The following is a 15,661-nucleotide window of genomic DNA, read 5'->3' as shown; positions in this document are numbered from 1 at the left end:
GCCAGGGTAAAGCTGAGAGAAACGCAGTATAAATAACCTTTCGCAGAATACCATCATATACACACCCGAAGTATGTAACGACAGTACCCCACCAGGGTCTGAACTGCTCGTGATGTCAATGTTCCGCTAAGTGGCGCAATACCACCCGCTTCCCATGAATCACTCTATTCCTAATCATCCTAGATTGCACTCATGGCCTGGGTATGGGACCTTTTACCTCAACTGACTCCCCCCCACACAGAGAAAACAGACAACCAGCCAGGCAGAGATGAATAATGAAATGAATGCAAACATCAATGCACACAATCAATGCAATCAATAAATGTACATATATACAATGAATGCAATAAAATACAACAAGCAGAAAGCAACCAAAACCCTAATCCTAGAGAGCGCTAGGAGAGACTCGCTCAGGGAAGATGGACCAGCATAGGTCAACTTCTCTATGTCCCCAGCAGAGTCGCCAGCTGTCGCATCGCGCGAAAAACCGGCGGGAAACAAGACACAACAGAGCCGCCACCGTGCGTTATTTATCCCAAAAGAGGGAAAGGAAACGCTCGAAGTAAACCTAGGAAAAGAACATGGTCTCGCGACCAAAGAGGATGGGTTCGGGAGTCGGTTATGCGAAGGGAAGGTATTAGCACCCCTACGCATCCGTAGTACTCTACGGGATCCACGCACACTAGAAAGGAAAATTGGTTGCTAAACACTGCTCAAATACTCACACACACTGGCTGAAAGAGACAAAAGAGACTGACTGAAACTGAACTCGGCAGGATGTCGCATCCTGGGCCTACTTAGTCTATCAGGCATAGACATCAGAGTCCAAGTAGTTCGGACTGGGGAGACGACACATGCTCGCTAGGATATCGCATCCTATGCATACGTATCTTCTCGGACGAGAGAAGAATCAGAGCATTCGTAGCTCGGCTGACACGCACACAAACAAACAAAACACACACACGCAAACATGGAGCCCGAATGCCAATCACTGGACTTACATCGACATCCGAACCTAAAACGCACCCACACTGGAACCCAAATGCCACTCGATGGACTTACATCGGTTTCCAAGCACGCAACTACACAACAGGTTGATAGGGAGTCGGGGACTCAGCCTACAACTGTTAAGCACACACACCTAAACAGACAGACAGCAAATGCTAAGGAGTCAGGGACTCGCCTAGCAAAGGTCAGACAAACACACACAAAAAGAAAAAGGGCGCCCTGAGAGATCAGCTCAATCTCCTGCCTACATACTTCATCTGGTGTGAAGATCAGGGCGATGTAGTTCCCCTACGCAGGGACAAAGGATCTAGCCTAACCAGATAACAGAGGGAGACACAACTCTAGGGAGACTACGACTCGAGCCTAGATGTTGTCATGCAAAATCAAACCTAAGTTATGGTTTCTAGCTAAATGGCACAAGGGCCAGAGAAAGAGGATATCTCAACCACAACGGGGGTGAGAGAAAAGAATTAGTGTTAGTGGTTAGTCAAACTCGACAAGACATCGCGTCTCGCGCCTACGTATCTCATCTGAACATGAGAATCAGAGTTGTCGTAGTTCGGCAAAACTATTACTGTTGGTTTGTGTTTTTTAAGTGGACAACGTCACTGCACAATCTACCTGATGCTCGACCTTTGGAGACTTACTCATTTGTAGTAGAAGGAGTTAACGTATCCTTAAGAGGGGATGATGTTTGTTTGTGTTTTAAGAAGGCTCAAGCAAGAAAGGAAGTCCTATACGAAGGAACCGTGCTACCTTAATTGACATGCAAACGAGACTACGCGGAGGGTCAAACATACAGCATGAAATAAACACACCAACAAGGGGCTCAAACATCAAGGCTAGGTTTTAGTCGAGGGGTCATATCAACCTCGACAAACAAACCTCTGGAATAGGGTAGATGTTGCTCTTAACCTTGCCATTGAGGGGCTAAGGTGAAGCAGATGAAAGGAGATGAGGGGTGTGCCTCATTGCTCTTATCCCTGGCCAGGGAGAGCATTTCAATATCAGAAGGTGTGGGAGTTCAGAATGGGGGAACTCAATCCACAAGTGACTCTAAAAGATCTTGGGCTCTTACCCACTATGCATCAACACAAGTAGTGTGAGCAATGTGGGTGACACACTGACTAGCAGGGGATAGGTTGCTTATCCCTTGGGTTCTGCCAATTGCCTCTTCACTTAGGAGGACTTTCAATATGTACAGGGACAAGATTTAAACATACACAAACATTGCCTCTTAAGGAGGACTTCAGACAGTTGTCTGGCCAAGTAACAGGCCAGGTCTTCCAGACTACATGAAGAAAAAGAAATTATACCTCAAGCAAGTTGCTAAATAGCAAAGCAAAGCAAGTTCAAAGAACTTAAGCAACTAAGGGTACCTGAAATAGTCAAACCAATCAGTAAACAGTTCAACAATTCAAAGCAAAAGGAAATGGTAAACAACAGTCAACACAGAGGGACCAATGTGCAAAGCACAATACTCAAACTATATGAGTCACACCACCTACAAAACAAAAGTTAGCACATGATATGTAATCAAACTCAATCAAATTTGTATGATCTTGGAAGCATTGATGCTTAACCTGAAACAATGAACTCAAACATAAGCCAGGAGACCACTAGGGCAAGCCTAGGGTCAAAAACAAATGGGAAAGTCAAAACAGCAAATGAGAGTCAACCAAAGTCAAGTTCAAACATTTAAGAAGCAAGCACAATTGGATTCATATTCATATCATGCATCATCATCAATTCATGAGCAAAAGAAACCAAAGCATGGCAAATGAAGGCTCAAAGAAGTCAACAGAATGACTTGCATCAAAAGTCAACCCAAACATTTTCAAAAATCATCAAATAAATCATACTCAATCCTAACATCTAGCATGGTAAGCATGTCAAATTTCATTGCATTTGGACAAGTGGAAGGCAGTCAATGAAAATCATCAAGTCAAAGCAAATTCAAGCATGTACATAGAAGTCAAACAAACATGGGTCCACTTCAAAAAATCATAACTAAATGAAAACATATGAGAAATGAATGGGATCAACATCAATGCAAAGCTCAAGATGTCTAGTATGCACATGTAAAGTTTCATGATCATACAAAAAAGTATGAGAATTTCCCAAATGAAATGGCAAGATGTGTCACACAAAGTCAACATTTGACTAGGCAGGGAGGGAAAATCTCAAACAAATGGAAAATAGCACAATTAATTCCAAGGAAAATCACAAGTCAACTAGACATATGAAATGAGGTTCATGCAAAAAATGGGGTCAATTGGAGGTCAGGAAGCATGCCATTAAAATTCATGAAATTGCACATCCATGGTGTGACACAAGTTGTCACACCCTACTTCAAAAATTCATATCACACAAATCACATATGATAAAATCATGATATTTACACCAACATAAGCATGAGTGAGTGTAGATTATCCACAAAAAATTTCAGATCAAATGGATGCAACATGATTATTTCACAAGAGAAATGGCAAAGGGTACAATTTTTGGTCACATGATATAAACCCTAAGGCCATTTAAAAACCAATGATCCAAAAAATCAACAAAAATAATGATAAAAAAGTAGACAATCTCATGATCATGATGCAAAAAACCCCACTGGATTTGGATTTGAAATGAGCAAATTATGCATTTTACAAAATTGATGAACAAATGAAATATTTATGTGAAATTAAATGAAATGATATGAAATAATTAAATGGAGAATGGCATATTCGTAATTGTGAGGTCCACTAATCAAAACGACCGTGCATTAGGGGCGGGAATGAAATGATTTCATTGGTGCATGGTGCAACAGTGCACATGCACACGTGAAAGGCAACAAGTTTCTGGGCAAGGCTTTCAAAAGGGATTAGGGTTTATGCACAGTGATGCATCTTCATCACCTTCAAATCGTGTTTCATGAAAAATTCCAGAAATTCAAATTGCATACACAGAAATGCTCAGCATGGTAAGGCAAACAAAGGTCCAGCATTAATTTTCATCAAAACATCCCCAAATTCATGAATCGAACAGAAGAAACTCAGCATCAAAACTTTGCTTATGAACAAAAAATCTCAGAAATGATCAAATAGCATACCAATAGAACCATTAGAGCATGTACATGACAAATCTAAACACTATTTTCATGGAAGCAAGCTAATGAAAGAGCATCGAGCAAAAAATCAAATGAACACCAAACTTCATTTTCAGATTTCTAGCAACCTACTTAACCATTTCACATGAGACAAAGTTCATAGTAATCAGCATACTAGGATCTACACTAATCATGGCATGGTTTGGCAAAACAAGCAAATCGAAAACTGACCAAAAGTGATGAGCAGTGAAGATTCAGGTGCTATTTGGCTTGTATGTGCTTAAACAGATGAAGATTCTTCTTCCACAAGTTGAATGATGAAGAAAACTTAGTCCATGGATGCTTGGAAACCACTCAAATCAGATCTGCCATGGATGGATGCCTGGAATGACAGTCGAGTATGCCTCCTTCCAGTTGTGAAATGGCAATGGAAATAAGTCCACAATGATGCTTAGATGGTGAATAAACAAAGACTTGCTCGAGTGCTTTGGAGATTTTGGCCAGAAAAATGCAATGTGTGAAAATGCAAGTTGAGAGAAAATGAGAATTTCTGTGGTTTTGGCAGCTGCTAGGGTTGTTCAAAATGACAGAAAATATGTTATATACTTCTGTTTAGGCCTTAACCATGCTTTGCTAATCAAGTTTTTGTTAAATGAACCAATTTGCACAATTGCTAATTTTGGCCAAAAATGCATATGGAGGTGTAGGTCTGCCCGAGTTTGGGCTTGGAACATGTTTCAAATATCAACTTAAATGAATCCCAATTGGCCAAAGTGAGTAAAAGTGCTTAATTCAAAAAGTCAACCTTTGGTCCACACTTGAATTTAAATGAGACAAGTCAAAAAATGCCATTTTGATTGGCAAGGTTTTGGTACATGATGAGTGCATTTTTGGAAAGAGGGGAACAAATGGAGATTGTAGGAAAAAACCCCACTAAAATTGGCCTTGTGGTTCATGAGATATGGCCATTTGAAGTTCAAAAAAATGTGAAAATGATTTGATCATATCTTGACAACCATGCATGGGAATTGAGAGTTCTTGGACTTTTTGGAAATGGGAGAACAAGATCTTCAACTTTCATGTTGGGAAAAAAATCATTTGAAGCTTTTATAATGATGTAAGATTGGGATCAAGAAGTTTCCATTTTTGGCAGTTAAAATTACAGGTCCAGTTTCTATTTTTGGAAATTTTCTGTTTGGCTTCAAATTCTTCAATGATGTTGTTTGCCATGATATATGAGGCCTATTGGGACATGAATAAGCTCTCTCAAACCATTTCCATCCATCAAAACCATAAAATCAACCACAGTTGACCAACTTTGACTTTCTAGGGTTTCTGACTGATTGTGCATGAACTGATGGCTTCTGAACATCCAACCCTTGACTTAAACACTTCAAATGGACCTCCAAGTCATGTGAACTTGTTGGACAAACCCTAGGGCCTTGGCTCCTTGAGAAACAACCTTGCTTGCTTGGTTGACTGATCTCCTGATCAGTTTGACCTAATTCTTGACTTGCTTGCTCTTGAGGCAACTGAGGACAATGCAATGCTATGCAGTGGACCATGATATGCTATGACCTAATATGAGATGGTATGTACAAAGATAGGTGCAAATTTGAGGTGCTACACCGCCCTTTCGGGTTTTCAGTCCACCGGGATACCCTTTTTTGCCCAAGTCGCCTTTTCAGGTTTTCGACTTACCGGGTGTACATTTTTCACTTTGATCCCTAATTTTTGCCCGAACCTTTTTCTATTTTTGGTTCGCCGGGATGCCCATTTTTGCCTGGACTATTTTTCTTTTCGTCCAGCGGGTCTCTTCACACGAAGTATTTTTTAAATGCGTCCGCATTCACAGGGGATGGAAAATCCTCGCCATCCATGGTCGTTAACAACAAGGCTCTACCAGAGAAAACCTTCTTGACCACGAATGGACCTTCATAATTCGGTGTCCACTTGCCCCTTCGATCGTTTTGAGGAGGAAGGATCCTTTTCAACACCATATCACCCACGTGATATACCCGAGGTCATACTTTCTTGTCAAAAGCACGCTTCATCCTTTGCTGGTATAACTGCCCATGACAGATGGATGCTAGCCTCTTTTCTTCAATCAGGCTCTCTGAGTGAGAAAGGCGTTTGCCCCAGTAGACGTACGTACCGCGGTACGGTACCCAGGATACCAGCTTCGTACTCAGCCACCATCGTTGGTGCATTCCATCGTGCCCCGGGAAGCACTACCTCATCCACCTTATCCTCCCCATCAGACATCAGAATCCGTTCGGATTCAGGGTGAGACCCCTCCTCCGGGATCGGTTACTCTCAATCTTTCGATTAGAGCACCTCGAGATGTCCTCATCAGGGAACTTCAAACTTCATCGGTTGATAACCCTCAATGGGTTGCGGAGCGATATAATCAGACAATACGCTCCTTGATTGCTTTCTGAGAGTATCACAAATCAGCTAATCATCATTTTACTCCTCTCACAACCCGTCCGGTCAATGCTGGATTCTCAAACCCATACTGGATCGAATCCATCTTGGAAATCCACAAGGTGGTATGAACCAGCATACCCCGTCTCAGTCGGCGAGCAGCCTATGCCAAAGTACATCAAGTTTTCTCGAACAGTGAATGTACTGTTTCACAGTCGATAAACTTTTTACTAAGGTAAATTGCATGCTCTCTTCGACAAGACTCGTCATGCTGACCCAACACACCTCATAGACCCCTCGAAGGCCGTCAAGTACAGAATTGATAATTGCGACTCCCACAGGAGGTATCAGAATCAGAGGTTCCTGCAATATAATTTTTATTTTTCCAATGCCCCTTGGCAATCATTATTCACCTGACTGTTTGATCTTTCTTTTTTTCAACAATCTTGAATATAGGTTCACTCGTGGCTGTTAGATGAGATGTGAACCATGACAGGTAGTTCAATCTTTTCTAAGAAACCACGAACCTACTCTTTTCTTTTTCTCGGTTCAAGCGTTTCTCTTTTTTTTTTTTTTTTTTTTAGCAGGATCGACCTCGATTCCTCTCTTACAATGAACCCCAATGATTTACCGGATCGCACTCTGGTAGTGCACCGATTTGAATTCAACCTCAATTTGAGTTATCTCCACTGGTCAAACGACTTGCCCCGGTCCGCCAAATGCCCATCTTCTGTTTGGGACTTTGCTATCATGTCATCAACATAGCATTCGATTTCATGATGAATCATATCATGAAACAAAGTCACCCTGATACGTGGCATCGACGCTCTGCTTCTCAAGAGGACAGTCTCCTCTCCATGGTAGCTTGTGCACAATGACATTGGTATCCGACCCTGACATATTCTGACATGACCAGGTGAGGTATCCACATGCTCCCTCAGCAGGACTACCATTTTGCTCTCGACATGCCTCTGGAACGACCCTAATCTTCCTTCCTCCCTGACCTCGGCGGTGCTTGGAATAACCATCTCAATCCGCTCCTCATGCGGCTGAATCACCTTCTCCTCTTGTTTTAGCAATCTGGCCAATTCCAGCAGATCACAATCTTCTTCGTCTTCTTCTTCAGCAAGATAGATCGAATTGTCGAAGTCATATGAAGTGTAATCAAATTGTTATCAATGAGATCCGGAGACTTATTTTTCGAAGTCGGAACGAGACAAAACAAAAAGATAAAAAATGAAAATAAACATTGCCATTTTTATTTTGTTTTTTAAATTGCAAAAATAAATGAAAAACAGGGAACACCGTTTTTTGACTGAAAAACATCCTTTTATTAATGATGCAGAAATGTTGCAAATGTAAACATGAGGTGGCCCTTACAATGAACCATTACGTGTCGGGCAACACATAAGGCTTTCATGCAAATAAACCGAAAACAAGAAATATTACTCTTCCAGATGAGTAACAGTGCTGATCCTTCAAGCCTTCCAGCTTCCTGACTTGCACGGCCTTGGTGCGCACAACTTTATCCAGCCATCAAACTTGCAGTCACTGTCATTCTCTTCACCCACCGCACAGGTGTAATCTGAATCTTCAGCAATTGCACTCACCATCGCTTGACCATGTGCCGGCATGGGATTAGCATTAACATTTGGTGACGGTGCAAAATTGATGGCCTTGGAGTCCACCAGATCCTGGACGACATGCTTGAATGCTCTACAGCCCTCAATGTTATGCCCCGGTGTTCCAGAATGAAATTCACACTGGGCGTTCTCATCATAGTTAGGAGGCCTCTGATCTGTTCTCATCGAAACCATCGCCCTCGGCTGAACCAACCCCAGATCCATCAACTTTTTAAACAGCACAGCATACGACACTGGCGGCTTATCGAAATGACGATCAACCCCTTTTCCTTTCACCTGATACCCGGCTCTCTGTTGAGGTGGCTGACGTTGCTGTCGGGCTGACTGATTACCAGCAGGGATATTTACCGCAGCAGCATGCTGGTAGTAACGATCCCTACTGTATCCTCTCTGGTCATACACAGCACTTGATTCACCCTCATTCTTGCGATGACCGTTCCCGAATGGTTTCTTCGATCCTGATGACGAAGCATTACCACCCTGGATCTTCCCCATTTTCAGCCAACTTTCAATTCTTTCCCCTGCCACCACAATATCAGCAAAGTTAGTGACGGGACAACCTACCATTCTCTCAGCAAAAACCCCTTGCAGGGTCCCCATGAAGAGATCAGACATCTCTCTATCCACCAACGGAGGTTGAACTCTGGCAGCCAACTCCCTCCACCTTTGAGCATAATCTTTAAACCCCTCACTATTCTTCTGAGACATACCCTGCAGCTGGGTACGACTCGGGGCCATATCAGCATTGAACTGATACTGTTTAAAGAATGCATCTCCCAGATCCTGCCAACTCTTGATGTCAGCAGACTTCAGCTTGGTGTACCACTCCAGAGATCCTCCGGACAGACTGTCCTGGAAGAAGTACATCCATAGCTTCTGATCTGTCGTGTATGTAACACCCCGAATATTATTAGATTAATTTAAATAATATTGGGAATTATTATTATTATTATAGATGTTATTTATTTTAATAATAATTAAATAAATAAAATAAATGGAATATGAAGAGTGGAAGGGTAAAAGTGGAATTGGATAAAAGAGGCCAAAGTGAGAACTCAGAGTTCTTTTCACGTATTTTTGCCTCAGAGTCAGAGAAAGGGAGAAACGCTGAAGAGAAAGAGAAGGAAGAGGAAAAGGCCAAAGATTGCTCAGAACTTCCTTCAATCCAAAGAGGTAAGGGGTCTGAACCTTATTAAACGATAATATGCGAGCAAATTCATGATACATGTTGGATTGTTGATGGATTTTGGGGATTTTAGGGGGATTGGGAAAGTTGGGGTTTTGATGGGAATTCTCCGATCTGTGAGTTTTGTTGAGTTATATGCATTATAATCGAAGTATGTTGTGTATATATGACTGTTAAATGTGGATATTGGGTTGTTAGCTGTGGGGTATGAGTTATGGCGAGTAGAGAAGCAAAGCTGCGCTGGTTTTCGTAGCAGATGGCTTCTGTTCGCGCGCGATTCGCGGCGCGAAGCCCAGTTCGCGGCGCGAACTGGGCAGGATTCAGAGGAGTTCTGTAACGCGTTGTTCGCGGCGCGAACCCTGCTGCGCGGCGCGAACTGTGCTGTGCAGAAGTTGATATTGGTGAGTTTTTGAGTACGTTGAGTTGCGAGACTCTTAGTAAGTCGCTGTATTTGTATTATAAACAATTAACAGGGATTATGTGATTATGTATGAGGTGTTTATGATGATGAGATGTTGAATTTACGTGTTTAGTTATAAATGTGTTATGTAACGATGTGATATCGTTGTAATGTTATTGTTGTTTTGTTGAGTTGTATGTCATGCTATTAGTGATGATGATAACATGACTATATGATGTTGTTGTTGCTATGTTGATTATGATGTATGTTTGGTGTGCATGCATTCATGAAAGGCCGATGCCTAGTGATGAACGGACTGAGTTCCAATGATGTTGTTGACTCCGGGCTTGTTGAGGGGCTTGGTTCCTTGCGGGGAACTCGGATTCTATGGTGATGAATCTGGGAGTGGTGATCCTGTAGTTGGTCACAAAATGGGTATACCGAGTCGTGTTGAGTCATGCATGGGTGTGTGCATTGCACTTGATATGTTGTTTTGTTGATGTTCATGAGTATGTTGATTATGATGATTAAGATGAGCTGTGTTGGCATATGTGAAATATATTTATGTTTATATTTCTGTCGTTATATTATTATTTAATAATGTAATTCTCACCCCTTCTGCATGTGTTTATGTTCATCTATGATGAGCAATGTGCAGATAAAGAGGAGTAGCTATTGTTGAGGTTTGAAGAATAAGTGTAGAGTTATTCTACAGAGTCGAGTCAAATGCTCTGGTCATGTGACACCGGGGTTATGGGATTCGATAGATAATTGGTTATTATTTACGTTGTTTATGATGACTAATATGTTGAGATGCTTTGTTGAAACATTATTATGAATTGTTATATGATGAATGATAATATTTGTGTTGTTGTCCGCTGCGAAGTTTTAATAAAATAAATAATATGTTTTATGTTGTGATGCGATAAGTGTTATGTTATTAAGCAATGTAAACTCTTCTACATGTTGTACTCTGATAATCTATTTAAATATGTCGTTTGGGTAGAAGGGTGTTACATTAGTGGTATCAGAGCATTGTCAGTCCAGTCGAGTCATAACGTGATGTTTTCCCAGTTGGTCGATTAGTGTAAATGACACTGTCGATATTTAACGGCTGTGGTTGTGTTGTGCAGAGAGTATGGCTGGAGAAAATGACCATGCGATTGCTGGGGCCCTGGCTGCTATAGCGCAGGCTATGCAGGCGCAGCAGAATCCGCCGGTCGACGAGTTTAAGAATTTGGGAAGGTTTCTGAAGAATAACCCTCCTACATTCAAAGGGCGCTATGATCCAGATGGTGCTCAGAATTGGCTGAGGGAAATTGAGAAGATTTTCCGGGTGATGACGTGTACTGAAGCACAGAAGGTGCAGTTTGGTACGCACATGTTATCTGAAGAGGCTGAAAACTGGTGGGATAACACTCGTCAGAGAATTGAAACACCGGGTACTGAGATGACTTGGGAAAGGTTTAAGACGGTCTTTCTGGAGAAATATTTTCCTGCTGATGTGCGATGTAAGAAGGAGATGGAATTTCTAGAACTGAAGCAGGGTAACATGTCTGTTGCTGATTACGCTTCGAAGTTTGAGGAGCTGGTGCAGTATTGTCCTCATTATAATGATGCTGATGCTGAGGAATCCAAGTGTGTCAAGTTTGAGAACGGGTTGCGTCCCGAGATCAAACAAGGCATTGGTTACCAGGAGATTCGTAGGTTTCCTACACTGGTTAATAAGTGCAGGATATTTGATGAAGATAGCAAAGCTAGGACTGCTCATTACAAGAGTCTTAGTGAGAAGAAGAATAAGGATCGTGGTAGTCCTTATGCATCTCCGAATGGTAAAGGTAAGCAGAAAGTGGTAGGTGAGAAGAAGCCAAGTGGGGGAGGATCTCCCATAGCTGGTAAATGTTTCAAGTGCGGCGAGCCAGGCCACCGTGCTGATAGCTGTACCAAGAAAGTGCTGAGATGTTTCCGATGCGGTCAGGCTGGTCATAGAGTTACTGAATGTAAGGATGCTGGTCCGACATGTTGTAATTGTGGCGAGAAAGGCCATATCAGTTCGCAGTGCTCGAAACCGAAGAAGGCGGCTACTGCAGCTCATACTACTGGTAGGGTGTTTGCTCTGAGTGGGGCTGAAGCTCCTAAAGAAGATAATCTGATTAAAGGTACTTGCTTGATTAATAATGTTGAATTGCTTGCTATTGTTGACACTGGTGCTACTCATTCGTTCATTTCGTATGAGTGTGCGACCAGGATTGGTGTGATTATGTCGTCCCTAGGCGGAAGTATGGTGATAGATACTCCTGCTAATGGTTCTGTGAAGACTTCGGTTGTTTGTCGAGGTTGTCATTTGACGATCTTTGAGAGAGAGTTCGTGGTTGATTTGGTGTGCTTACCCTTGCACCAAATTGATATTATTCTGGGAATGAATTGGCTAGAGTTCTATGGCGTGTTTATCAACTGCTATAGGAAGACGGTGCGGTTTTCTGAAGTTGGTGAGAATGATGAGGCAAGATTTCTATCTGCTAGGCAGGTGGGGGATTTTGTGAAAGATGAAGCTCAGATATTCGCTTTATTTGCGTCTCTGCAAGCGGATAAGAAAGTGGTGAGTGTAGATTTGCCTGTTGTCTGTGAATTTCAGGATGTGTTTCCGGAGGATGTAAGTGATTTACCTCCAGAACGTGAAGTCGAATTTGCCATTGACTTAGTACCAGGTACGAGTCCAGTGTCGATGTCTCCTTATAGAATGTCGGCAACTGAATTAGTTGAATTGAAGAAGCAACTTGAAGAATTGCTTGAGAAGAAGTTTGTGCGTCCAAGTGTTTCTCCTTGGGGTGCACCAGTATTGTTAGTGAAGAAGAAAGAAGGTACGATGAGGTTGTGTGTCGATTATCGGCAGTTGAATAAGGTGACTATCAAGAATCGGTATCCGTTGCCAAGGATTGATGATTTGATGGACCAGTTGGTTGGAGCTCATGTTTTCAGTAAGATTGATTTGCGGTCGGGTTATCATCAGATCCGAGTGAAGTCAGAGGATATTGCAAAGACTGCTTTCCGTACGAGGTATGGTCATTATGAATACACTGTGATGCCGTTCGGTGTGTCTAATGCTCCAGGTGTGTTTATGGAATATATGAATCGTATATTTCATCCGTACCTTGATACTTTTGTTGTGGTGTTCATAGATGATATATTGATATATTCTAAGACGGAAGAAGAGCATGCAGGACATCTGAGACTTGTTTTGCAGGTGTTAAGAGAAAAGAAATTATATGCAAAGTTATCTAAATGTGAGTTCTGGTTGAAGGAAGTGAGTTTCCTTGGCCATGTGATTTCGAGTGGTGGGATTTCCGTTGATCCTGCTAAAGTTGATGCTGTATTACAGTGGGAGACTCCGAAGTCTGCTACTGAGATACGCAGTTTTCTGGGGTTAGCTGGTTATTATCGCAGATTTATTGAAGGCTTCTCTAAGTTGGCATTGCCGTTGACGCAGTTGACTAAGAAGGGTCAAGTATATGTGTGGGATGCAGCTTGTGAAGCGAGTTTTATTGAGTTGAAGAGGCGGTTGACCAGTGCTCCAGTGTTGACCTTGCCTAATCCTGGTGAGTCCTTCGTTGTTTATTGTGATGCTTCTTTGATGGGTCTTGGTGGTGTTTTGATGCAGAATGGTAAAGTTGTAGCTTATGCTTCTAGACAGTTGAGGGTTCATGAGAGGAATTATCCTACGCATGATCTAGAACTTGCAGCTGTTGTATTTGTGTTGAAATTGTGGAGGCATTATCTGTATGGTTCCAGATTCGAAGTGTTCAGTGATCACAAGAGTCTGAAGTATCTGTTTGATCAGAGAGAGTTAAATATGAGGCAGAGAAGGTGGTTAGAATTACTGAAGGATTTCGACTTTGAACTGAGTTATCATCCCGGGAAGGCTAATGTAGTTGCAGATGCACTGAGTAGAAAGTCTCTACATATGTCTATGATGATGGTTCGGGAACTTGAATTAATTGAACAGTTCCGTGATATGAGTTTGGGTTGTGAGGTTTCCGCTGATAGTGTAAAGTTGGGTATGCTGAAGTTGACTAGTGGAATTCTGGAAGATATTCGGAATGGTCAGCAAGTTGATACCGCTCTAGTTGATCATATTACTATGGTTAACCAGGGTAATGGTGGTAATTTTGAGATTGATGAGAATGGCATCCTGCGATTTAAAGGTAGAGTTTGTGTTCCTGAGGTGTCTGAATTGAAAAAGAGTATTCTGGAAGAGGGCCATAGGAGTGGATTGAGTATCCATCCAGGTGCAACTAAAATGTATCAAGATTTGAAGAAGTTGTTTTGGTGGGCTGGTATGAAAAGAGATGTTGCTAAGTTTGTGTATGCCAGTTTGACTTGTCAGAAGTCAAAGGTTGAACATCAGAAACCGGCAGGTATGATGCAACCTTTGAAGATTCCTGAATGGAAGTGGGATAGCATTTCCATGGATTTTGTGACGGGATTGCCGAGGACGGTGAAAGGTAATGATTCTATTTGGGTGATTGTGGATCGATTGACTAAGTCGGCGCATTTCTTGCCGATGAAGATTAATCACTCTTTAGAGAAGTTGGCAGAGTTGTATATTGAGGAGATAGTGAGGCTGCATGGTATTCCATCCAGTATTGTGTCTGATAGAGATCCCAGATTTACTTCTAGGTTTTGGGAAAGTTTGCAGAAAGCGTTGGGGACTAAGTTGAGGTTGAGTTCAGCTTATCATCCTCAGACTGATGGTCAGACTGAAAGAACTATCCAATCCTTGGAGGATTTGTTGAGAGCTTGTGTGTTGGAGCAGAGTGGTTCTTGGGATAGTTATTTGCCGTTGGTGGAGTTTACTTATAATAATAGTTTTCATGCTAGTATCGGTATGGCCCCATATGAAGCATTGTATGGTAGGAGGTGTAGAACTCCATTGTGTTGGTATGAATCAGGTGAGAGTGTTGTACTCGGACCGGAGATTGTGCAGTAGACGACTGAAAGGGTTAAGATGATTCAGGAGAAAATGAAGATTTCTCAGAGTCGTCAGAAGAGTTATCATGATAAGAGGAGAAAAGCACTTGAGTTCCAAGAGGGAGAGCATGTGTTCTTGAGAGTTACTCCGACGACAGGTGTGGGTAGAGCTTTAAAGTCTAAAAAGCTTACTCCGAGGTTTGTGGGTCCGTATCAGATTTTGAAGAGGGTTGGGGAAGTGGCGTATCGGATAGCTTTACCGCCGTCGCTTTCTAATCTGCATGATGTGTTTCATGTATCTCAGTTGAGAAAATATATTGCGGATCCTTCGCATGTTGTTCAGTTGGATGATATCCAGGTGAGGGATAATTTGACCGTTGAGGTGTTGCCAATTCGAATCGATGACCGAGAAGAGAAGACCCTGAGAGGTAAGAAGATTGCTCTAGTGAAAGTTGTTTGGGGAGGTCCAGCTGGTGAGAGCTTGACTTGGGAGCGTGAAGATCAGATGAAGGAATCGTATCCGGCTCTATTTGCTTGAGGTATGTTTTCGAGGACGAAAACTTCTAAAGTGGGGGAGAGTTGTAACACCCCGAATATTATTAGATTAATTTAAATAATATTGGGAATTATTATTATTATTATAGATGTTATTTATTTTAATAATAATTAAATAAATAAAATAAATGGAATATGAAGAGTGGAAGGGTAAAAGTGGAATTGGATAAAAGAGGCCAAAGTGAGAACTCAGAGTTCTTTTCACGTATTTTTGCCTCAGAGTCAGAGAAAGGGAGAAACGCTGAAGAGAAAGAGAAGGAAGAGGAAAAGGCCAAAGATTGCTCAGAACTTCCTTCAATCCAAAGAGGTAAGGGGTCTGAACCTTATTAAACGATAATATGCGAGCAAATTCATGATACATGTTGGATTGTTGATGGATT

The sequence above is a fragment of the Lathyrus oleraceus genome, chromosome 7 (assembly GCF_024323335.1).
Source record: "Lathyrus oleraceus cultivar Zhongwan6 chromosome 7, CAAS_Psat_ZW6_1.0, whole genome shotgun sequence".
In the NCBI taxonomy this organism is placed as follows: Eukaryota; Viridiplantae; Streptophyta; class Magnoliopsida; order Fabales; family Fabaceae; genus Lathyrus; species Lathyrus oleraceus.
This window is presented reverse-complemented; position numbering follows the sequence as displayed.